The following is a 24,967-nucleotide window of genomic DNA, read 5'->3' on the forward strand; positions in this document are numbered from 1 at the left end:
CACAGCCAGGGGCTTAGTCAAGATAAATTTGTTTTCTCACAGATCGGGAAAAAGAATCAAGCTCCAGCAGGGTGAGGGTCTGGTGGGTGCCCTCTTCCGGGCCTACAGATGGCCACCTTCTTACTATGCCCTCCCTTGGCCTTTCCTGGGTCTGTGTTTGTGGAGAGAGAGAGAGAGCACGAGAGTTCTCTGGTGTCTGTTCTTACAAGGACATGAACCCTACAGATCTGGGCCCCGCCCTCATGACCTTATGGAACCCTAATTACCTCCCGAAGGCCCTCTCTCTAAACTCTGTCACTATGGTGGTGAGGGCTTCAAGCTGAGTTTGGGGAGATGCGACTCAGTTCAGTCTACAGCATCCATCAGTGACTGCCATGGAGAACACCTCTGTGAATCTAGTGGTGAGAATTTGAGGCCAGGTAGAGGAGGGGTGGCAAAGATGCCACACTGAGCAGGTGGGGGCGTATTTCAGGGCCGGTTTTGGCCCTATGCACCTACCCCCCTGCATCCTGCCCATCCCTTTCAGCCAGAGGGGCTGGCAGAAGGGTCATGCTCTCGGCGACCCTTCTCTCTGCTGTGGCTGCACTCAGCCTGGGTCTGGATGGCTGACCCACATTTCAGGTGACCAAGAAGGAAATAGAAGCCACAAGAAATGAGGAGGGAAGTGCCTGCAGCCTCAGGTAAAGAACGTGGTGAAGGCTGCATCTCTTTCCCAGGTTTCTCATTAACCGTTTATCAGCACTTTGCCTGGGGTCAGACCCAGAATAACTGACCTCCACTGCCAGGACCTGCTGCACCAGGGCCAAAGATGTGTTTCATGAACTGCCACCTGGCTCAGTTCTCTGTACTCCATGAAGTGGCCAGCTATGGTCAGGAGCTGCTATTCCCAAACACTAAAGCAGTGTCAGAGCACAGCCTAAATACCCCAGTTTCAAAGGCTGGAGAACTGATTCCTTAATCTGTTAGAACAGAGTATCTATTTCTGAGGCATGGCTTAAGGAAATGAAAATTCACACCAGGATTCAGAAGGTGTAGGCTCTCATCCTGGCTTTGCACTTGATTTGCTGGGTGATCTTGAGCAATCCATTTGTCCTATTCCAGATATCATGCTTTCCACCCCTGCCGAGGCCCCAGCACTGGGCTTGGACAGTGGGCATGTAGCAATGAAAAGATGCCCTCTGTTTGAGGAATGTCAGTGTCTTTGCCACGTGACTCAGGCTGTGAAGAGGGGTGAAAGGTACTAAGGGGCCTCACTAAAGGGCCACTCCATGCAGCCTCAGGGAACCTGGGAAAGCTCCTTTAAAAGGGGGTGCCATGTGAGCTGGGGCATGAAGGACAAGAAGTTGGACAGTTGCACATGTTGAGGGTGGAGCAGTGTATTGAGGAGGGGATGTGACAGGCACCTGAATGAGAAAACCCAGTCCAGCAAGAAGTGCAAGGGCATGTGTATGCATAGGGGGTGTGTCTCTGGGTGTGTGTGGTGGGCAGCGAAGCTGGAGAGTCTAGCAAGAATCAGCATACCAAAGCATCTGAAGGCTCTGGAGGGGCACCAAATGGCGTTGACCAAGTTCACAGCATCACAAGATTTGTCAGTCCTGGCCTTGCCTGCCAAGTGTGCTCCCTAGACAAGCAGCTCCGGCACCACCCAGGAGCTTGTTAGAAATGCAGAATCTCAGCTCCACCCCAGCCTACTAAATTAGAGCCTGCATTTTAGTAAGATCCCTGGGTGACCAGTGTGTACATCAAAGTTGCAGACATCCTGAGCTACAGTATGGGCTAGCAAACTTGGTGAAAAACCAGAGAGTAAATATTTTAGGTTTCGAGGGCCACATGGTTTCTGTAGCAACTGCTGAACTTCACATTGTCATGCACAAGCAGACAGACAATATACAAACAATGAGGTGGTTGTGTGCCAATAAAAGTTTATTTATGGATACTGAAATTTGACTGTCATGTAATTTTTACCTGTAACAAAACAATATTCTTTAAAACTTTTTTTTAAACCATTTAAAAATGTAGAAGCCATTTTTAGCTCACAGGGTGTAAAAAAGTAAGCTGCAGGTAGGTGGGCTTGGCCATGGACTATCATTTGCTGACCTCTGAGCTATAGCATTTTGACCTTCAGCTTCAAATAATACTTCCTGACCCTTATGCTTCATTGTGAAAATCAGATGAGCTGGGAGTGACACCCAGAGCAACCCCTTATTTGTCAGGTGAGGAAATGGAGGCCCGGAGTGGGAAAACCAGTTGCTCCAAGTAACACAGCAGCTTACACAGCCTGCCACTTCCCAGCAGATGCCTGTCCCCTCCACCACGTATAACTGATTTGCAGGGGGAAACTACAGTGCTATCTTCTTCCACAACTGAAACAGAATAAGGAGTGTTTAAAAGGCAAATTAACTTTTTCTTTTTCATAAGTGTAAATGGTTAGTTAAGAACTTCTTAATGTCAAAATGCTGTAAAACAGCCAGTCCTGGGAAAGTGTGCAGAGGAAGACCCAAGGCTTTTCAACACCTGAAATAAGATGTCCAATCTCCTTTTTTACTTAGCAAAATAAAAGTGAGATTAGGTGCTACTCCATAAAAAATGAACTTTGGCTAGCGATTCTTTCTTTTATACCTGAGTGCTTTTATTTAAACCTTTCTCATTTGTAGTTATTAGTGAGTTGTTCATTATAACCTTTATTTAAAAGCATAGTAGAATGAATCATGTGTTCTACTTGTTTTCATATTCAAAACTGGAGGAAGCCTAAGAGAGTCTTATAGCAAAATCCAAGATGTAGATTAAAAAAATATCAGGAAATTCTGATTGCTCGATAATACAAATCCCTATCCATGGCTGTTTGTCTCTATGCCAGCCCGACTCCTTAGTCAAACAGGCAGTTGCTCACTGACGAAATGGAGTTTTGGCCTTTGTGTACTGCTTGCTTTTTCTTGGACTCAGACGATAACACTCAGAATATAGGTTCTGGATAAGCCAAACGTGATACTCAACTCTGAAATCACATGCCAAGGAGGTGCTCAGGACCATGGATAAGCACATCTCTAAATAAAGCTTGGCCTGAGAACATGGGAGTCTGGTCATCCACTGCCTGGGTGTATTGTTTACTACCCCTGTCCTTCCACTGTGGCACTGGGGTAGTGCGCTACCTACTGAGGCGCAGTTTCACTTGCATCCTTTTATACATACACGTGCATACACTTGCATGCATGCAGATGTGCATGTCCCTCTTGCAAGCTTGATTCCTGCAGGGTTGGGAAAAATGTGCTTTTGCTTGGAGGCTGGGAGAAGCCTGTGAGGTTACTGAGTGTGCAGCGGAGGGTGGGTTATAAAGAGACAGTCATCTGCTGCCATCACACAGCAGTGGCTGGGTCAGGGTGTGCTGGATGTGTGCTGAGTACGGCAGCAGCTAGACTGATTTATCACTGCCATCTGGGGTGGCCCAGCTGTCAGAACAAGATCAGCCCATCTCCTCTCCCTCTTCCCTCCGCCATCAGAAAAGCAACTGGTTGTGAATCAGCTGCCCATATAAGAGCCACGAGGGAGGCTCAAAGGGTTAGTGGGGAGGACAGCAGAGTGCAAATTCTCCTCCTGAGTAGCAGTAGCCTGCTGACTCACTTTGAGGCCTTGAACAAATAGCTTTTTCTTAAATAATTAATCATAACAGCTTTCACTTATTTATGTGTATGGCGAAGCAAAGCCACTGTTCAGAGCCAAGTCTCTGACCCCTGCACTAGGCTGCCTCTTTCCTTCCTATACAAGGCTCAGTTTATCTTCCCAACAGCTCTTTGATATGACTGGTAGTAATATCCTCATCTTATAGATGAGACCACTGAGGCACTGAGAAGTTCACTTCCAGTTGTTGGGCAAGGAGTGAATCTAACACTTCTGACTCAAAAATTCCATATTCTTTGTGGTCTGTCTTTCCTGAGCTTTTGTTTTTCCTTTCGTTGGTGTCCAGCAACTCTGATCAGGCGCTTCTCTGAGGAGGACTTAGTCAGACCTCAGGGGCTGGCACTCTCTCTGGCAGGTCTGGAGGAGCAGCCCCACCCTGGGTGGCCTGCAGCCCACCGGACCTTGCTTGCGACAGGGGCCAGCACCAAGCATTGCACAGCTTGGGTGACCTGCTCTGTTAAATTGCCAGAGCCACCCTGCAGTGAAAGGAAATTTAATAAACTACCGATTTTTAAAAAATTAAGGAACATTTTCAAATTTAGCATAAAGGTAATAAGAATGGCATAATGAAGCAACATATCAAGCAATTCCTGTCTTGTCTTATTTCATCTACACCGTGTACTTCCCTAAATACTTCAAATTATTTGGAATATAATCCTAGACATCACATCATTTTATCTGTAAATATTTCTTTATGTATCTCTAAAATATTATGACTCTTATTAAAATATAACCATAGATGTATTATCACACATGAAAAATAAGTATGTATCATCAACATCTATTTGGTGATTACATATTCTCAATTGTCTTATAATTTTTTTAAATAATGTTTTTGAGTGTGAACCAGGATTCAGATAAGGTTCATACTTGAATTGATGTCTCAGTGTAGCTACCTTCCCTTCCCACGCTTCTCATATTTTTTATTTGTAATTTTTTTGTTGGTGAAACTAGCTCATATATCTACATTTTCCCATAATCTGGGTCATGCTCATGGCAGCCCAGTATGTCATGGAACATCATTTTCTGGCAGTTCTTATAAATTGATAGTTAGAACAAGAGGAAGTTCTTGATACAGCACAAGTCCTCATAAGAGAAAGGAGAAAGTCACTGAAGAATAAGCTAAGGTAGGATACTTGTCTTGCCAAACCAACTTGTACCATATGTCCTGGGGTCTGTGTTCACATTCAACCCATCTATTAAATTGGCTATAGATACAAGATTGACCAATGAAAAGTGATCTTATGAATAAGCATTTATTGAGTAGCTGATACTAGGCGCTGGGGAGTCAAAGTCAAATGAAGCCTAGTCCTGGACTGGGCATGCTTGTGCTCTCCAAGGGACAGACCAATAAGACAAGGGTGCCTCGTGAGAGCGCTGTGCGGAGTGAGAGATGCTAGAGCTGTGGGAAAGGGGGATTCATGTCACTGGGTAATGTGAGGTTTCCAGAGGAGGTGATGTGTTATGAAAGATGTGGTATGGACAATGTTTTTTTTTTGAGGTGAACATATCAAGATTTTATTGTCACATAATAAACAAAATATGAAGCTTAAAGCTGGATGACTTGGCCCTTTCTCTTTTTATCTTTTCTAGTTCAGAGTGCTTGCATGTCTTCATAGGCAGCATTCGCTTAGACCTGCAGTTTCCTCTGCCTACTCTCCCACTAGATGAGCTTCCTGATAGCAAGGACCTTGATTGTGTCCTTCATTACCCTGACCCTGTGTAATGCCTACTGTTCTCACCTGGGGCTGTGTTTCCCTCTGAACATTCCTTGATGTGAGTGCCTCAGTTTGTACATAGAAATAGGTTTATTAAAATGTGGAGAGTTCTAGCCAGATACATTTTGTGATAATGACACCCCTCTCGTTGGTATAGCACATGACAGTTTACAAAGCATTTCTCTTCTGGTTGTCTTACTTGATCTTCACAGTAACCCTGTTGAGGTGATGGCAGGACAGATACTGTTACCACCATGAATGGATGAGGAAGCCGGGCGAGTGGCACGAGGTCCCTCGGCCAGGGAGCAGTGAAGTGGGCGCTCAGTGAAACCAGGCCTGGCCCAGCCCCTGAGCCGGTGCTCTCTTGGGCACAACAGTCTGCAGGACCACCAGGACCACCTCCTGTTTCTGCTCACAAAAAATAAAGGCCGCCAAGGAGCATGTTTCATCCCGGGCCACCCAGAGAGCCTCGTGCAGATGTCGACCCAAGTTTTAGCCTTTAGTGGTGTGTGGTTCTTTAGGAAACACAGTGTGGGACTGCTTAAGTGCCCAGCAGGAAGTCTGCCTGGTGAGGCTAGTGTGGGTCAAGAGGAGCAGACTTGTTCTGCATCAAGCTGAGTTGCGTCAAGTCAGAGACAAAAGTCCATGAAGGAAGCATGTGTAAGAAAACTAGTAACATATGACCTAGTGTTCAAACAGCAAGCCGTGCGTTCAGCGTGGGGAGGTGCAGGGCCCTGTTTGACTGCAGGCTCAGCGCGGCAGCAGCCTTTCTCCTAGTGGAGCGCAGGGAGGCCATGAGCGGTGCAGAGACAGACTTATAAGGAAGATTGAAATGGTGCTGGGGTGATCTGAAAGGTTAATAAACCAGTTATAAAAATATTTCGGTGCTGGATTCGTGCAGGGTGAGGAGTCTTTTGCCTATGATGTGCTGGGAAAGAGCACAGCCTGGGAAGAAAGGCCATCCGGGCACACGACTTGAGAGTGGGATACAGGGGGCTGAGAATGCACTGTCCCCTCTCCCTGTCCTGCTGTAAGTGCTGTCCTGTGAGGACGGGCCCAGGCACCGATTCCTTTCCTTCAAATTCCCTTCTTTGCCTCACATGCCAGCTGACCGCAGACAGATCAACCACTCTTTGACTACGCCCTATGTTTTCCTAAGTAAAATGAAACAATTTCATGTTTTTCTTGGCCTCAAGTGAGGTGAGGTACAGTAAATATGAAAAATCAAAAGTTTATCCTAAGCCACACAAATGGTAGATGGTTTTGTTACCATCACCACAGAGCCTTTAGGAGCATCTGCTATAGGAGGTAAGGTCAGGGCACGTTTGGGTATGCACAGGTAGCAGTCTGTCATCTCTTCGGGATCCTGCCTGAATCTCCTTTGGCAATAATGACTGATTACGTGGCTGGGTACCGACTCAAGCCTTCCCATTGGGGTGGTGTCTCACAGCACTGGGGGTCACATGGGAACTTTTCTTGCTACTCTCCCACAAGGGGGAGACTTCAGAACCCGATGGTGGAGAACGGGCGTGTGCTCTGTTGGGGAAAGGGTGTGCAAGGAGAGGCCTGGAGGAAGACATTAAGCATCATCTGCTGTCCCCTACTATGTCATGTGTTTTACATGCTGTCTTCACTCCTTTCTGTTGCCCCTGTCAGCCCATTTTCAGAGGGGAAAGTTAAGATGTTTTCCCGGTCTCTCAGTTAGTAAATGGGATCAAAAGTCTAACCCACGTCTGCCTGAAAGGCCAGGTTCTTCCCACCACACCTCAAGCCTTGCCACCCCTTTGCGACCATCTTCCCAGAGCTCCCAGGCCTCTAAGCTGCAAGAATTATGCATGTCATGAAGCCAACTCTGTGTTGTCTGTTTTCCCTATCCTGACACGAACACCTCATTCAAATAACTACTACTGTTACTAATAATGACAATACTAACTGTAACTGAACAGAGAAGAGTGTTTATGACTTTAGTTTTGTTTTACTAGATGGTCTGTTTTGGGTTCTCTACCCAACTTCTTTAGGGCCTAGTGATCTGGGCCAATGGGCACGGTCCATTGAGAGAGAGGACTGTTCATCTGCTGAGAGATCCCACCAGTTTCTCACTCATGCACTGCGCGCTGCGGGAAGAAGGGGAGCCATCAAGGGCCCTGTTGCTTCTGACTGCGGAGATGTTTGTTGTACAGAAACTGAATTGCTTTGGTGCCTTCTCCAGGATCCAGACTCCAAAAGGAGTGGGGATGGGCTCTCAGTTATTTCTGATGGGCCTTTAAATAGTCCTACAACTTAAAAAATAACATATGCTCATTGTGTTAATTTTGTAAAGTATAGAAAGAATACAAAGAAGAAAAAGCAAACACCATATCATACATATTATATATAATTATATGGAATTTAAACACAGTTGGAATTTTTACTTAGCAATTGGTTGTGCACATTTTTCTACGTCATAATTACCCTAACCTGATTTCTCATGCATTTCTAATATGCCATTAGATGATATGACAGTAATTAACTCCCTATTTCTGGGAATCTGGGTCATTTCATTGTGATGAACCCTCTCACAGATAAGTTTCTGTGTTCTGAATAGCAGACTGAGATTTAAAGCCTGAGTTTTATCTTTTGTAAAATGGAGGTATCAATCCTGTTTTAAAGCACCATCTGGATTATACAGAATAATGTCTATAAAGTACTTAGCACTGTGCCTTGCACATAGTTAGTGCTTTATAAACAGGTACTATTATTAGCTTACTTTATGTCTATTTATCCTCAAGGTTTTTGAGGGCTGTGTGGTTTTATTGTTAGCTTATCTGAAGGCCAGTGGAACAAGAAGCCACTGTGAGCTGTCAGCTTAGCCATGGTTGAAGCCTGTCAGATGAGGTACCCACAGGTGGGCCCTGGCAGTCAGACTGCTACTGTCTGGAGCATCCTGACCAAGACCTGGGCTTCTTGTCTACCAACAGACTCCGTAGCCTGGCAGCTGCTGAAGTTTAACTGCTTGCCCAGGAGAGCCAGTGAGAGCCACGGAAAGCCATCCCTCTGTTAGAAGCTCATCCTTGCCCCTTATTGCCCATCTTTGTGCCTTCAGTGTAAGGAATGGTGGCTGAGGGTGGTGTGCTAGGCTCGGGGTGATCACCACAGCTCCCAGAGGAGGATTTGCTTTGGGGTGTGATGCCCTGAGAGTGATTTACACCTATCATCTTGTCCTGTATGATGTGCCACCTAATACCCTAGTGTCAGTGATCATTTGGTTTGTAAAAGGCTGAACCCAGAGGGTTTACATGATTTGTTTAAGGTCATAAAACAAATACCGTAAGTGGCAAAGCCAAAACCAAACCCCAGGTCTTCTGGGTCCACCCCCACCGTAATTTTCTCCTTGGACCGTGCTTACTTCCAGTAAAGAAAAGGAACCCAGGATTAGAAGTCATGGTTAACTGGTACAGGTGTGTCTGCCTCTCTTTCCTGAGAGGTTCGTCACTGGAACTGAGACCACGTGGCTCTGGGTCCTGCCCTCTGCCTGTGGGGGACCTTCCTTGCAGCTAATTCTGTTAACATCATCAGGAAACAGGAAGGGACTTGCACTCGGTAACTCTTGTTTCTTTTCTCCCTCCTAAATTTCATACAAATACTTGAAGCTGGTTTTTGTAGGACAAAGTCACTGCTTTCTGTTCAGAAACACCTGCAGCCAAGCAGTGTTTCTCTCACTTCCTTGGGTGTGAAGTAGAGGAAACTGGCCTTCAACACCTCAGCCCTTCTCCACCCAGGCCTGGGAGTGGAGACTGGGCTGCCAGGCCTTCCCTCATGCAGAGCAGAGCAGAGCACAGCTGGGAGGACTGTGCCGTGGCTCCACCTTCCTTCAGGTGCTTCTGGGCTCACACTTAGCTCTTCGGTCAATTGAAATTTTTACATTTTTACTTAAAAAGTGTTTTTACTGTGCTCGCTTCGGCAGCACATATACTAAAATCAGAACGATACAGAGATTAGCATGGGCCCTGCACAAGGATGACATGCAAATTCATGAAGCGTTCTGTATTTTTAAAGGGGGGAAAATTGGGAAAACTATAATAGCATAATCAATAAAAAATACTTAAAAATAAAAAATACCTTCCATTTAGTTAAAAAAAAGTGTTTTTATTGAGCTTTCAAAGGCACTGGTTCATCTGTTACTGCAATAGCCAGCTATCACTTGCAGGAAAATTGTAAAATGTCAAATTGTGAGTTATTGTGCAAATAGAAAGGCTGGCTTTTTTTGCCTCTTGCTGGGTGGGTACGGACAGGGTGATTCTGCCAAGTCCTGCGGACCCAGCTGGAGGCCACGGCAGACATTCTGGGCTGACATTTTGTGGCAGAGCCTGTGTTGTGACAGGGCCAGCCTGGGGGCCCAGCTGTGCTTGTGAGAGCCAGGCCCAAGGCACAGAGGCAGGCTGCATGGCTGTGGTTTGTGATCATGAAGGAGGGCAGAGATCATACAGGGTAAGGTCACAGAATAGGCCAGCCTGGTAGTTAAGAATATTGAAGTCCTTTGGGCCTGGGCCCATTTCTTGGCTCTGTCATTTTTGTAACCTTAGATGAATGACTTATCTCCCTCAGCCCAGATTTCCTCATCTATGAATTGGTGTCAACAGAAGCACCTATCTCCCAAGTTTGGGAGATCATTAAATGAGACAATGCTTATAAAGTGCCTGTCAGATAGTAAGTACTCTATAAATGTCAACAATGAATTTAATATTTGTATGTTTTTACTGATTGCTCAGGTGCTTTTGGAATTGATAAGAGGAGAGAGGTAGAAAAATATTTTCCTACTAGACATTCATTTCTTCCTTCAGAAAATGTTTAGTGATGACTCACTCACTGGCAGGCACTCTGTAGGCCATGGGAACACAAAAATGAGAAGCTCATAGTGTACCGAATCCCAGTGGCATACAACAAAGAATTGTACGGACATGGGCAAAACCATGCCATGAAACAGATGCAATGGGATGTTGTGGAAACAGTTGGCTTGGGGAGCGGGCACTGGAAGGCTTCTCAGAATGGAAACATGGAAGGGAGTTTGCATGTTGTCGAAGGCACTCCAGGCAGGGAGACTGGCTGCACAAAGACTCAAACAAGGGAAAGAAAGGCAGAGTTTGTCTGGTACAGTAACAGCATATGGGGACACAGCCAGAGACCAGAGATAGAAGACACATTTCCTCCCTGCAAGAGGTTAGAGACTGATAGGGAGAGAGGGACAAGCGAACTAGTGGCTATCGAGGGCCTCGTGTCGCGGGCATCCTGAAAGTAATTGCTATTTTCAACCCGAGTGATAAAGAACGCCATGGAGGGAACACAACACAATCTATGACTTGCAGATTTGAGAGTTAACCAGTTGGAGGAAAGTGTGGGGAGAAAGAAAACCATTCCATAGAATGTGCAGAATGGAAAAGGGCTTGGAGGTTTATGAGTGGGCATGGGTTGCTTGAGAAAAACAAGCCTGTAAATATGACTGGAATAAAGAACGATGAGGCAAAACAAAAGACACGATGAGGCGAAGATGTGCATACATCCATTCACTCAAAAAATATGTCTTGAGCACCCACAGCATTCCTGTGCAAGGTCCTAGGCCCAATCTCGAAGTAGGCTGGGGGCACAGGTGGTGTTAGTGGACCATGGGGACTGATTTGGGTGAGATGCAGACATGACATTAAGAAAACAGTGACTCACATGGTGAACAATTATTTAGTTTTCAATTCTGATTATAAGGGAGAGTGTCTCAGTTTAGCTAATTGGTGTCTAACACCTCTCTGGTACTTGTTCATCTGTCTTTTTAACAGACAGCTATAGGCCTTAGGCTCAGAGCACTGGCAGGCAAGACTGTATAACTAGAATTTAGTAAGACTGTTTTGCTTCCTGTTTTTTTTTTTAATTATTGGATATTTTCTGTTCATGGCAAATGGTGCTAGTTTTTCATTTATAAAAGTCATATAAATTTTTTTTAAAAAATGTATTTGAGTTAAAGTAAATAAGTTATTTTAAAGGAAATATATAAATACGGTAGAATACAGGTACAGATATGGCAAAGCTAAGGGGTTGATTAGGAAGTGGCCAGAACCCAGGAGGCACGGTCACTGCTGCTGGGAAGCCATGGTTTTTGTGGAGGAGGAAGGAGCAGCAGAAGACATGTATTTGACTGGGGTGCCTGGGGGCCATATTGATTTTGAGGTCCCAGCTCCTAGCATAGAGCGAGACAATTAGCAGGTGCTTAATTTTGGGTATCCAAGAGCATGCTATTCACAGCTGATCTTCTTTGACATCCAAACCTTGGATTTAATTTTCTGTTCTATTTACTGATACATGGATGCCTGGAAGGAGCTGGATGCTCTGGCATGGGGTGACAGGAGCCTGTGGATGGACAGGAGTTCCTGCACTAGGGTCAGGCTGGACAGCATGTACACCTGGTTCCCTGCAAACATGATAAGTCCTTCCCGCTTTGTGCTGTGATGACACTTCACCATACCTGGGACCAGCTCCTTGGATCCTGTAATAGTCACTCCATTGTTCTCAAGAGAGATGACAACCAGAGGTGGTGGGTGTGGGTAAGTGTCTAATACCGCTGCTGCTGCCGTTTCAGTAGCTCTAAGAGACGTTGTGGTTCTTGCTTGCTTCTTTATATTTTTTCACTATTATAAGCATTGATGTGCATCATGTTTTATATAGTATAGTCCTTTTAGCACCTGGATGTGCTGCTTGGACCCTCTCCCTGGAGGTCCAGTGATGCTTGGGAAAGACAGGGAAGGACTGCTCTGCAGCCCCTCCGCATCTGTCCACAGGCTCCGGCGTCCATGGGAGGGGTGTTAAATGAAGTCCTCCCACTTGTTCTGCAGAGCTACCTGTAGTCTCAAGCTGCTGGGAAGTCACTGAACAGCCACGGTGAGCCTGTGGTCCCTGGCCTGGTAACCAGTTTATAAATCCTCAGTTCCAAGCAGATAGGATTTTAACCTTCATGATGATTTCTACAAGGCAGTATGTCACTAAACATGTATTTTAAAAGACAGCTACAGGGCTGACTGAGCCAGTCATGCGTGCCACGCTGCTATCCCACCATCTTCGGGCTGCATCCAGCATCAGGGCTATATCAGAGCACCCATGCAGGAGCCCGCAAGGCCTGGCTTCCCTCTGTGTGGAGCACACAGAAAGCAGTCCAAGTCCAGGGCAGGCAGATCTGTTGACAGACTTGCTCGTTATCTTGTTTTCACATCAATTGCAACTCACCGGGCTGTTAGAACAAGCGTGGGTGGGGGTTCCTCCTGCCCTGCCCTGTGCTGCCTGTTAAAATAAGAAGATGGTTCATCACATTGTTTTCACTGAAGATCAGGTAGCAGTTGTGACTCCAGGGGGTCCCTGCGGGGATTTGTGGATTGCAAAGAAGAGCCAGTCAAGCTCTTTTGGGGCTCCATCAACACCAACATAACACACATCTGATTTTGGAGATTAGGGTTTGGGGACATATGAAACTTTGTTTGACTGCTAAGGAATATTAGGTAGATCTCAAAACATTTAAACTACATTTTCAAACTCAAATAATGACAGTTTTTCATATCAGTTTCCAGGAATTATAGCAGGCAGTTGACCACTAGCATTCAAATTGCACTTTTCGGTCCACGAAGTGCTTTTATATGTATGATTATTCCCATATTTCAGATGAGGAAACCAAAGCTCAGAAATATTAAGAAAATTTTGATCAAAGTCATGTGTTTTATGGCTAGTGACTGAGGTGATTGTGGAAGCTGGAAACCAAAGCCAGGTCTTCTGCTGCCTCCCAGTTCTGAGGTTTTTTTTCCCTCCAATATCCTGCTTCACATGTGTTTCTGTCTTTTTGTCCAGGTTGAATTCTCCATTTGCTGCTTTAGCATATAGCACCTCAGTGCCTTGATTGAAGTTTAGGGGGTACAAATAGAGACATATAAGATAATTGGAGATTGACTCATTGCATTGCCCTATAGATTCATAAGTTTACAGCAATTTAAAGATGTTTTTAAGGAGTTGCTACACTGACAGATTCATGAGCCTGTCACGTGCAAGAGGGTATATATTTACTACCTCCTCCCTGAATCTTCCGCCTATTTCTGGAGACTTGTTTGGAGATACGAAGGAACTTGCCCAAGGTTATGTAACCAGTAAGTGGTGGAGCCTGAGTTTAAATCTGGGTTTGTCTCATTGCAAAGCCAGTCCTGTCTAGCCCCTATGTTGTGTTGGAGGAGCAACCAGAGCAGCAGAATGGCTGCTGCAGGCTCAGCACAGGCAGCGTGGGGTCTTGCCTGCGCCGTCCTGGTCTCCTTCCCAGCACACCTGCGGGTCTCATCTCTCAGGGTTGGGGTTCCCCTCTGTCCCATCCGATGGAAGTTGACACTGCATGTGACCTCCTTTTCCCTTACTGTGCCCCGTAATCATGAGAAATTTTTTATTGCATTTGACATCAGCCATTGATTTCTACCTCCAGTTGCTCTCTACCTTCCAGAATTCTCCATGCCTGCTATCTAGGTCAGGGGTGTCCAACCTTTTGGCATCTCTGTGTTACACTGGAAGAAGGGTTGTCTTGGGCCACACATTAAATACATTGTGACATGTAAGCACAAATAAATCTCATAATGTTTTAGGTAAATTTACAATTTTGTGTTGGTTTGCATTCACAGCCATACTTCTCCATACCTGACAACAAAGTAGGAGGGAATAGCTTTTGAGACTATAGAAAAGTAAGGCTTGCATAAAGCTAAAGTACAGAAAGAAGGTGATGCATCACACAGTGGAAATAGCACCCACAGTATGTGACTGCCCCGCACATGTGGTAGGTGGGCACCAGCTTCGAGGTACTACAACCCAGGCCCAGAAGCACTCTGGGTACTGTGTGTGGAGGTTCTCCATGCTGCTGCAAAGGCCAGAACCCAGAGCTGGCCTGCCAGCCCCCAGCCTTCCCATACCCCTCCACCCTCTACTGGCCTTGCACCCTGCACTCCCAACCCTTTGGAAAATTTTCTGCTTCAGTGCTGCCACTGATGTTCATTTAACCTGAAGTTGTGAGTATGAATGTGTAGTGTATGCAAACCACAGACTGGGACTAATTTAAATATCTTGGTCCCTGACAGGACCTCGGGGGCAGGAGAGGTGGAGGGGAGTCTCATGGAAGGGAACTATATCTCTTAGGTGTCTGATCTAGGGAACCTGTTTCCCTTAACCCTCACAATAATAACACTGAGGGTTGTTCATCTGAGAGGTTCACAGTGGGAAGGTCATGTGCTCAAGATTTCCCAGCTATCAAGTTGCAGAACCAAGACCACAATCCAGCCTTCTCTCCAGAGCACATATGTTTTACACTTTGCTCTGCATTGTACATTGTAGCCAAGTTCCTGCCTTCCACATCTTATAGGGTAGGGAGTAATGTGACCCCTGATCTCAGAGAATGCACAGCTGGAAAGAACAGGAATGTGGGGCCACAGAACTGGGTTTGAATTGTGGCTCAGCAGCTTCCTGTGTGTTCTTGGTGTCCCTTCAATCTCTCTGTGCTGATGCCTATTCTGTACATAATAGTATCTAAACTCCAGAATTATTGTGAGAAACACAGCAGAATACAGATTTTAAATGTTTTGTGTTCTGGTTTCGGCCAAGATGGAGGCATAGGTAGAAACCTTTTGCTTCCTTGCACAACCAAAAGGAAGATAAGAGCCAATCTAAAATCAATAAACAACCAGAAGTGTTGAAAAATCAAATTGCATGGAACTCCAACAACAAAGGAATTAAAGAAACATTCAACCAGATGGGTAGGAAGAAGCCAGGCAGTTGGGAGGGTGGAGAAGACCCTTGGCAAGGTGGTGGACCATGCAGGCAGGACTGGCTGAATGGGAACCTGAGACTCAGAGCTGACTGTGGACTCTGGTGGGAGTTGCCACGGTGGCAGAAACTCTCAGTCTCACACGAGAGTTCAAGTTTGTTGGAAAGTGGAGCTAGAGCCCAGCAAGCGAGCTGAACTGTTCCCTCTCTGACCCCTCCCCCACAGACAATGCCACAACACAGCAGAGGGTTGCCCTGCCCTGGTGAATACCTAAGGCCCTGCCCCCTTACAACTTAACAGGTACACCAAGACAAAGGAATATGGCTCAAATGAAAATTCAGAGCAAAATTCCAGAAAGAGAGCTAAGCGATGAGGAGATAGCCAACCTATCTGATGGAGAGTTCAAAACCCTGATAATTGAGATGCTCACAGAACTGATTGAGCTTCCTCGCAAAATGAAAGAGCAAATGAAAGATACCGAAAATGAAATAAAGCAAAATATTCAGGGAACCAACAACAACAGGAAGGAAACTGGGACTCAAATCAACAATTTGGAACAAAAGGAAGAAATAAAAAATGAAGAGAGGCTTAGGAACCTCTGGGAAAACTTTAAACGTTCCAATATCTGAATTATAGGGGTGCCAGAAGGAGAAGAACAACAGCAAGAAATTGAAATTTTATTTGAGCAAATAATGAAGGAGAACTTCCCCAATCTGGCGAAGGAAATAGACTTCCAGGAAGTCCAGGAAGCCCAGAGAGTCCCAAAGAAGTTGGACCCAAAGGGGAACACACCAAGGCACATCATCATTAAGTTACCCAGGATTAAAGATAAAGAGAGAGCCCTGGCTGGTGTAGCTCAGTGGATTGAGTGTGGGCTTGTGAATCAAACAGTCACTGGTTCGATTCCCAGTCAGGGCACATGCCTGGATTGCAGGCCAGGTTCCCAGTGCTGGGGGTGGTATGTGAGAGGCACCCACACATTGATGTTTCTCTCTCTCTCCCTCTCCCCCCCCCCCAAATAAATAAATAAGATATTTAAAAAAGGAAGAAACCACATTTAAAAAAGAGAGAATTTAAAAAGCAGCAAGAGGAAAGGAGAGGGTTACCTACAAAGCACCCATTAGACTATCAGCTGATTTCTCAAAAGAAATCTTACAGGCAAGAAGGGGCTGGAAAGAAGCGTTCCAAGTAATGAAAGACAAGAACCTACATCCAAGATTACTCTCTCCAGCAAAGCTATCATTTAGAATGGAAGAGCAGATAAAGTGCTTCCCAGATAAGGTCAAGTTAGAGGAGTTCATCTGAAGGAGTTCATCATCACCAAACCTGTATTATATGAAATGTTAAAGGGACTTATCTAAGAAATTGAAGATCAAAAACTATGAACAGAAAAATGACAACAAACTCACAACTATCAACAACTGAACCTAAAAAAATCAATGAGAACAAAAACTCAGCAAACAACTGGAACAGGAATAGAATCAGAAATGGAGATCACATGGGGGGTTATCAGTCGGTAGGGGGAGGGTAAAGAATGGGGGAGAAGGTACAGGGAATAAGAAGCATAATTGGTAGGCATAAAATAGATGGGGAGAGGTTAAGAATGGTATAGGAAACAGAACTCAAAGAATGTATATGTGTAACCCATGGACATGGACTGAGGGGGTGGGAATACTGGAGGGTTGGGAGGTGTGGGGTGGAGGGGAGATAAAGGGGAAAAATTGGGAAAACTATTAGCATAATCAATGAAATATACTTTAAAAAATGTTTTGTGTTCTGTTAAGCTCTACACAAGTGGTATAATTTAATTCTGAAAATTGATCAAGGCATTGACAATGGAACCCACAGGCCAGTGGGGGAACTGGCCATTAGCCAGTCAGGAGCTCTACTCACCTGACTCACTTGGTGGGCAGGTGTGTGGTGTGAGATCAGGGGTGAGTATTCGTGGGGGCCCAGTGGGCGTGGGTCTGGGAGGCCATGAGACACCATGCCAGCCATCACCCACCTTGGACCAGCCCTGGTGTATGAGTGAGGAAGAGTCATTGCCTGGAGATTATGTAGAGACCCACAAGTTATTCTTCACAGACTTGGATCGATATCTGATTGTTCAAGGCTTTAAACTTAAATGCAAAGTCACTAGTTCTGAGTGGATGGTTTAATGTCGAGAGCATTGTCTCCTCCTTTGGTTCCATCTCTGACCAGAGTCACACAGATGCTGAGTACTTTAAAGAAAATTATCCAAGTTTAGGATTTTTTTGTTAAGCTTTATAGTTTGGTGGATAAGCTTAACCTTTATTTTTAATATTTTCATTTTATTTTTTCAGTTAAAATTTTCTGTGCTCATCTCATTCACTCTCATAACTTCTGGTCACTGCTTCTAACCGTGGGGCTAGCAGCATGGGAGGCCCTGAGGAAGCGCAGCACTGACGGGTGCAGGAACGCATCCCCTGGGGCCAGGAGCTCTGCAGTGGGGATGAGCCCTGAAGACTTAGGACTCTGCTCCCCATTTGTGTGTGCTAAGAGTTCCAGAAAAAGCCACTCTGCTGCACATTTAACCAGAACCATCATGTTGCATCACAAAAAGACATATTAGTGCCATGGGTGATATTTTCTGTTTTATATTAAAAATTCCCGGTCCCGGCAATCCTGTACTGATATCCATGGTTGGGAGATCCTGCTCCATCTGCTTTGAATTTCTTGGCTTCTTTGTCTGAGGGCATTAACAAATCTAGTTGTATCTTGGGAGGGTCTAAGGATTTACCGATTGATTTTTGAATTACAAAGAAAGAAAAAGATAGTAAGAAATGTTCTAATTGTTTTTTTTTTTTAGTTGGGCACTGGTAGCTTGAAGTCCTCAGAGTAATTAACACAAGTGCAAAAAGTTAAATGTTCCAGACTAAAAGGCAGTGGGAGAAACCACATCGCATGGAAATAACAAAATAAAGTCTTATTAATGAGAATGAGGCACTGGCAGTGACAAGTCACACTAGTCACTGATGGCATGGGAACCTTTCCCAACTGCCTTTTGGGTGGTACTCAGTTTTCCGACATCTGGGCTCTTCACTGGGTGCTTGTTCTTCCTTCTGACACCCATCCCAGGGTCCTGAACTCCGTGGAGGCACACAGAGGATTACCCCGTGTTGCGGTGTAAATCCCTTGCACCCCCACAGCACCCACTTGCCAGCCCATGTTTCTCATGAGTAACTGAAGGTGTTCAGAGAAGGTGGGGTGGTGGGCCCAGAATAAGAACAATTCCTTCCTCTGACATTTCACTGGAGATGTCTCTGCCTCCAGCTCAAAACCTGTCCTGACAGCTTTTGCCCATGCACACCATGTCCCGCCTCTGAACTCCTAGGGCACTTGTTGGCCTCTTCCCCTAGGAGCCCTTGTACCACCATAGAATTCTTCTCCAAGCTTCAACCCTGATGCCCAGTAGAGATGCCAGGCTCTGAGAGTGGAGGCTCTGCCTCCCTTAGTCCTAACATGGGGCTTGTGGAAACTAAAGTATACACTCAACAGAGAAAGATGATCAGCGAGTACCCCATGAGGAAAAGTGCCATTACTTCCTTTACAGAATTATTTGCTTTAATAATGAGTCAAGTCCAACATAGTTACATGCAAGGGCACATTCTCTAAAACACGGCTGACATCAGCGAGGAGAGAGATGCGAGGTCTAAAATAAAGATCTCTTGAGAGCATTTAAAGGAGGGCAGAGAACATCACATGAAACACAGGACTCTGTCCCTAAAAGGCGTGAAGGTCCCTTGCTTTCATTATTGAAGGTCAGATTGCAGACTTGTAGAACCCCAAATTACAAGAGATTCTAAAAACCGGAAATGTGCTTGAGGGTTTTGGGGAACAGATAAAATATTAAGCAGGAAGAAGAACCGTCAGATTTTAATTCAGAAAAAAATGTGTAGTGCACTTACTCTTCTTTGGACTATATTTGTGTGATTAAAAAGAAGGAGAGAAATTGCTATGAAGCTTCTACCAATCCTGATTTTGCGTGTATTCATTATTCATCTATTCTTTTATTTACTCACTCATTAAACACTCCCTGAGGATGGGTGCCGCCGTGTGCAGTTCATTTTTGGAATGTCCTCTTCCCTCTGTCTGCTGAGCTTGGCCCACAGGTATTTATTGCATGGTTGTTGACTGGGTTGGTTACAGTCATACCACATACTTCTTTGAAATTACTTTTTCTTTTTACTTTTCAAAATAATTATCAGTCAAATGATGCTTATCCCCTTAGAAATATGAGAAAATCTGCCTGATAACCATCATAGACTAGCTTTTTAAACTAGGGCAGTTTATTGATTTCAAAAAGAAGTTTATATTGTGTCTGAATTGAAAATAAGTGGGGCCATTGGAGACTTCAGGGTTCTTGGTATAAATATAAAGTATTGTTTTATTGTACTTCTAACACTTATTTTGTGAGGTCAAGCGGATTTCGTCCCAGGACACAGAATCTGACTGAGCAGTCCTAAGAGAAGGAAGACTGGGAGACCTGGTTCTGGCTTAGAGTGATGGAAAAGTACATTTTTCTGGGGTAGAAGGGAGATCAGCAATGACATGCGCCCTGAGAGGTGCACTTTTGGGACCTGGTATCCTTGGAATTTGCTAGCTTCAGAGTTGTTGTACCTCCCCATCATAGTGGACAAGAGGATCTCTTGGCTTAGGGGCCACTGTCCCTTATAGGCCAGCAGTCATCTCAAGAATGACTCACTGCAGTTTGCAAACCAGCCTGACTTTACAGGGCCCATAGAGACCAAAGCCAAGTTTTGTCAATAAGAGCAAGTGCTTCGCAGGCTGTGTGCAAACTCAGAGAAACCAGAGCTGGCTGGTGTTTTACATGGGAGCTGAGTCCTTGACTTGGGGATCGTGAACCTGTCAGCTGCATGTTCTCATTTAGCCAGACATGGAGTGTTTGAGTCACAACTGTCCAGGGTCTTCATCTGAGAAAGTGGCTGGAGGAAGTTCATAGTTTCCAGTTTTGAAAACACCTGCTGTTCTTTATCGTGGTTGCAGATTGTCTTATAAAAGGTCAGACAGGCCAGAGGGTATGAGAATAGTTTCTGGGCAAGGGACTGACTGCAGGGGACTGAAGAAGCTTCAGCTGCTACAGATAATAACAGAATTGTCCTGTTCTAAGGCTGCTGGGATGTTAAAAAGGCCTTTATCCCAGAGAGACTATGGACAGGTGTCTCTGGAAACAATTGCTTATATTATTATTTTTTAAATAGAGAACTTTATTCTGGGGTATATTTATTTGGTTTGCAGGCTGGTGAATAATCCACTGAGCCACACCAGTCAGGGTGTATTCTGGGGTTTCTTTAAGAGCTGAACTCCCTAGAGGTGGCAAAGGGTAGAAATGATCAACTCTTATGTTTTCTTTAATTTGGGTTAGAAGAAAGGAAAAAAAAAGTCACCCAGATGAAAGGCTTATGGTTAAAGAAGGATTTGGGTTTTGGCTCCAAATCTCGTTATTTCCACAGTGCGAGGGAGCATGTGCTAACCTAGACAAAATGAGAGGTTTGGCCATATCCCAAGCCCCTTGGCCCAGCAAGTGAGAAACTGCCCCCGTAGACACAGGCTGTCCTCCTAGCTGCCAGCCTGACTTGTCAGCTCCAAAGGAAAGTGGCTTTGAGGTTGCATCTCCCTCAACTTAAAATCCTTCCCACTACAATCAGTCCCAGAACCCACCACCCACTTCCTGAAGGCCAGTGACCTTTCTTCCCTTTACACACCATGGAAATGTCTCCTGGAAACCGGAGAAACAAGGCCTGCTTTCCAGTTCTAATGAAGACAGGTTGTCTCCCAAGTGGCTACCACCCCCCAGGTGCCTGTTGCGGCTCATGAGCTCTTCACCAATGACCCTGGGTCTCACCTAACGGACGGGCATCCCCCACCGCGAGCTACCTTATGTGGTTAGCTCATAGGGAGGCTTTGTGACTAGGCGAGTGGATCAAGAAAACAACTACAAAGATATCATTTTCGGCCTCCGCATCCTTGCTGCCTAACTCTATCACAGGGCTCAAGGCTGCTTTCTTCCGCCTGACCCAACCCTCAGAGGCAGAGAGCCTTCCTTTGCGGTGGAAGCAGTTGACTAACTGAAACCCCAGGTGTGACTTCAGTTTCCACCAGTCCCAGGAGATGCTGGGGCACACCTTTCTCCTGACTGGGTCTGGACCTTGGCCATCTGCTGCCCTAACAGCTGTTCCCAAGGAGTCAGAATGTTCACCACGTACACAGAAGAGACAGATATTCCTTCCTTCCTTGCTAAAGCAGTAGTTCTTAACACCACCCCCAGATTCAGGTCTAGCGATCAGACCTGTACTTCAGAAAGTATAGGTTCTTTGGAAGACTCCATCTAGCCCCTTCCAAACGAAGCTGAAAAAATAGACTTGAGAATGCTCTCCTCAGCTATAACCTTTCAGTGGCTTCTATAATCCAAGCACTCAAAAGCATTCAAAGGCCTTGTTTGCACATCTGTCTGGCTGTGGAAAATGCCTGCCATAAAGGTTTGAAGAAGTGGCTTTGCTACCAACAATTTGTGTTGTTAGGCTTAGTGTACATTTTACTCTGGTACCCTGGATACAAGGGCCCCTCAGGGAATTACTGATCCTCATAACTGAGTGTGTTGGAGCGGTGGCTCATTTGGGGATAGTCTTCAGGATAATGAGTTTAAGGCTTGTTCTTCTGGTGGTGGAAGCTAAACAGGAATGGAAGTGTTTCAGAACTCTTTAAATGGATGGTTGTAGAAATCCTTGGCTAGGAGTACGAAGTCACATACATGGGGTGGGGCAAAAGTAGGTTTACAGTTGTGAGTACATGAAACAGTTTATTCTTGTGTTATTACTTATTACTTACCAGGTAATGTATTATTTTCTACACGAACAACTGAGAACCTCCTTTTGCCCAGTCCTGTATGTACGAAAACTAGCAACTTGCAGCGTGGCTCATATGCTGACAAGAGGCTGTGTTATCAGATGGAGAGCTCCCACTGCCCACTGTCTTGCATGCGCCCAGCAGAAGGTGGCACCTGTCCAAGTACAGGAAAGCACCTTGCCCTATCTAAATCCAGCAGGGTTGATGGGCCATATTCTTCGGTCTCGACTGGGTCCCAAATCCTTTCCAAGTAAAAGGATCCCTGTGGAAGCTTTCCAGATGCTCTTCCTCAAGAAGAAGTGCCCTTTATTCTGAAATTGTACCTGCCCTCCTGTTTTGGCATTGGAACATCTTTTCTTCCGTGAACTAATGGTGATCATTGGTGGTGGGGATTTTATATTGATTCTTACGTGAGAAAGTGAAAACTTAACAGTTCCATGCCATAGGCAAAACATTGGTCTTGACTCTTATTTCAGGAAATAAGGTCACCAGTAAAGTGCTGTGGCTAGGAAGTGTGGGAGCCCTGTCGCTTGCAGACTGGAAGCGTGATTCGTGGAAGGAAACGTCTGAGCACTCCTGGCTTCATGTGTCCACAGGCAGCCAGCGCCCCCAGAGGGAGCCCTGTCTGTCCTCTTTACGGTCTCTGGCAAAGGAGGATCTCAGCCATGTGGTTCTAGGCCCAAAATCTCTGAAGCAGATGTTTCTTTTGGGAGAGGGACCCCAGTCTTAGTCCAAGCCCAGGAACTCTTCATCTTTTTAGTGCTTTAGTGTTTAAGAAAAAGAGAGGTGACTGAATCCCATTCAGAAATCCATCTCCTTCTTGCCTTTTCCTCTGCATACTCTCTAGGTAGGTGTGTCCTGCCCAAGTCATCAATGGCCGGATAGCTGTCCCCAGCCTTAGGCAGTCTCTCAGGACCCAGGCAGGGGAGAAACAGACTCAGGCCAGGATGTGGACTGGGTGAGCAGGTGTGAGGGGTAGGCAGGGCAGGTGAGCACTGGTGACTCTCTGTGCCTGGCAAGGACACATACCAAGGAAACACATGTCTGTGTTTCTACTGAATGTGCTCCCTGGGTCTGTCAGCCTGGTCTTGGCTCCTTACCACCTCGGGATGCATGTCTGGCCCAGCCGCACATGGGGAAAGGACCAAGGCTTCCTGATAGAACTGATCCTCTGTGCTTACATGTGGGCAAACCCCCTCTTTCTGGGCATTCCTTCTCATTCCTTTCCAGTGGGGCTCTCTTCTTGCCCCTGATGTCTGCACACGGCCCTCACAAGAGTCCTTGAGGGTGAGGAAGCAAAGACTCTCAAGGCTGAAAAGCACTTGTCCGTTCACTACCCCACCCAAGTTCGTCACACAGTGCTGCCCACCAGGAGGAAAAGCAGCCCCTGACACCCAGACCACCGAGGAGGAGGAAGCCACAGCTTCCCGGAGTGGGAGCCAGGTTGGAAGTTGTTAGGACAGCTTTGCTTTTTTTTTGGTTGTTGTTGCATTGCTGTTCATCATCAAGTAATTCAGGCCATTTGGGGGAAAAAAAATACTCTCAAAATGAGGGAGTGATTTGCAGCATCTGTTACTTCCTTTTAAATTGAATCTGTTCTTCTCAGATACCAGGAGTGAGTGCCAAAGTCAGCAGTAGAACTCAGCTGTGTGTGTCGTGAAGGCGCTGGAAGGTGAATTATGTGCTTTGCACGGATGCAGATTGCACAGAAACCAGATGGCCTCGTTGTTCTCAACGTTCTTTCGAGGGTTGTGGCTGCTCTGAAGCTTCAGGGTGAGGAGGTGGGAGGTCAGCAAACTTTCCTAAGGAGCTGCCTGGGTGGGTACACTCTCAGGGTGGGCTTTGAAGCTTCTCCAGAGGCGGAGTGTCCCATGACGGGGCTTTCTCAGGATCCTAAGTGGACCCAGAGGCTCTCAGGCTTCTTGCACGCTGCCCCCAGCAATGGCGCCACACAACCAGAGTCAGTGGCTCTAATCCTTTGCCTTCTCCAGACCTGCTGAGCACCAGGAGGGCACCAAGGGAGGCTGTGGAGTCCCCCCGCCCCCCACCCCAAGAAGGTGCTGCGACTAGAAGACTGAGTTCTGGGAGGGGAGGGGACAATGGGGTTTATAGTTCTCTTCCCATGGTGTTAAAAAAACAAAACAAAACAAAACAAAAACTCTCTGAAACACATAAAGCTCCAGTGGCCTGGAGTGCAGCCTCATAAAAGCAGTTGTTACCAGGAGAGATGGGAGGTTTTCTCCCGGGTGAATGAGCAGTGGTGACACAGGAACCTATGCGCTGAGCTGAGTCCCAGAGAGTTGGCAAGCTGTTCATCTCCATCTCAGAAATGCTTGTTGCTGAGCCCTTACCATCAGAATCTGGAGACCGACATTCCAGTCTCCCCGGCCTCTTTTGTTCTTCTGCTTTAAGGCTGGCTGTGGCAGCTGGGTGTTAGTGGTCTTCATTTCCAGCAGGGTAGTAGAGCCTCTGAATGGGGATAGGGCTTTCCTCGGGCAGCACAGTGGGTGGTAAGAGCAGCACCACCTGGTGAAGGGAGGCCTTGGTTTGGGGAGTAAACAGTCTTGTGCTGTGCCGACACCGTGGCAGTAGGTGAGTACATGTGAAAACACGGTCTCACCCACTGAGGACGGCATGGGGTGATGTTAAAGGTCTGTAGATTGGAAACCCTTGGAAAGGAATGTCCTGTAGAGATGGAAGAAAGATCACAGGTTTGGCCTCTGGGGAGTGTGTTATTTGTCCAATGAGGTAAACTTGTTAGCAAATGTAAATAAACCATAGATATCTGGCACTTTTCTGAGAGCCATGACCAAATTCTTAGTAAGTTTTTTCGGAGAATCATTGTATTTTGTTTGGGGGACTATAGACCTTATTTATCCCCAAATGGGGC

The 24,967-nt window shown here is 45.9% G+C and overlaps 1 protein-coding gene and 1 non-coding gene across 2 annotated transcripts in view; both read left to right on the forward strand.

The window, feature by feature from the left end:
- The window catches only part of UBASH3B (ubiquitin associated and SH3 domain containing B), a 152,485-nt gene that overhangs the window by 22,962 nt on the left and 104,556 nt on the right, over nt 1-24,967 (forward strand). The window lies entirely within an intron of this gene.
- On the forward strand, nt 9,321-9,424 carry LOC123832629. Its single transcript, XR_006788101.1, has one exon. It is a non-coding gene; the product is annotated as a U6 spliceosomal RNA (small nuclear RNA).

The sequence above is a fragment of the Phyllostomus hastatus genome, unplaced genomic scaffold (genome assembly GCF_019186645.2).
Source record: "Phyllostomus hastatus isolate PE091 unplaced genomic scaffold, TTU_PhHast_1.1 phas_scaffold_193, whole genome shotgun sequence".
In the NCBI taxonomy this organism is placed as follows: Eukaryota; Metazoa; Chordata; class Mammalia; order Chiroptera; family Phyllostomidae; genus Phyllostomus; species Phyllostomus hastatus.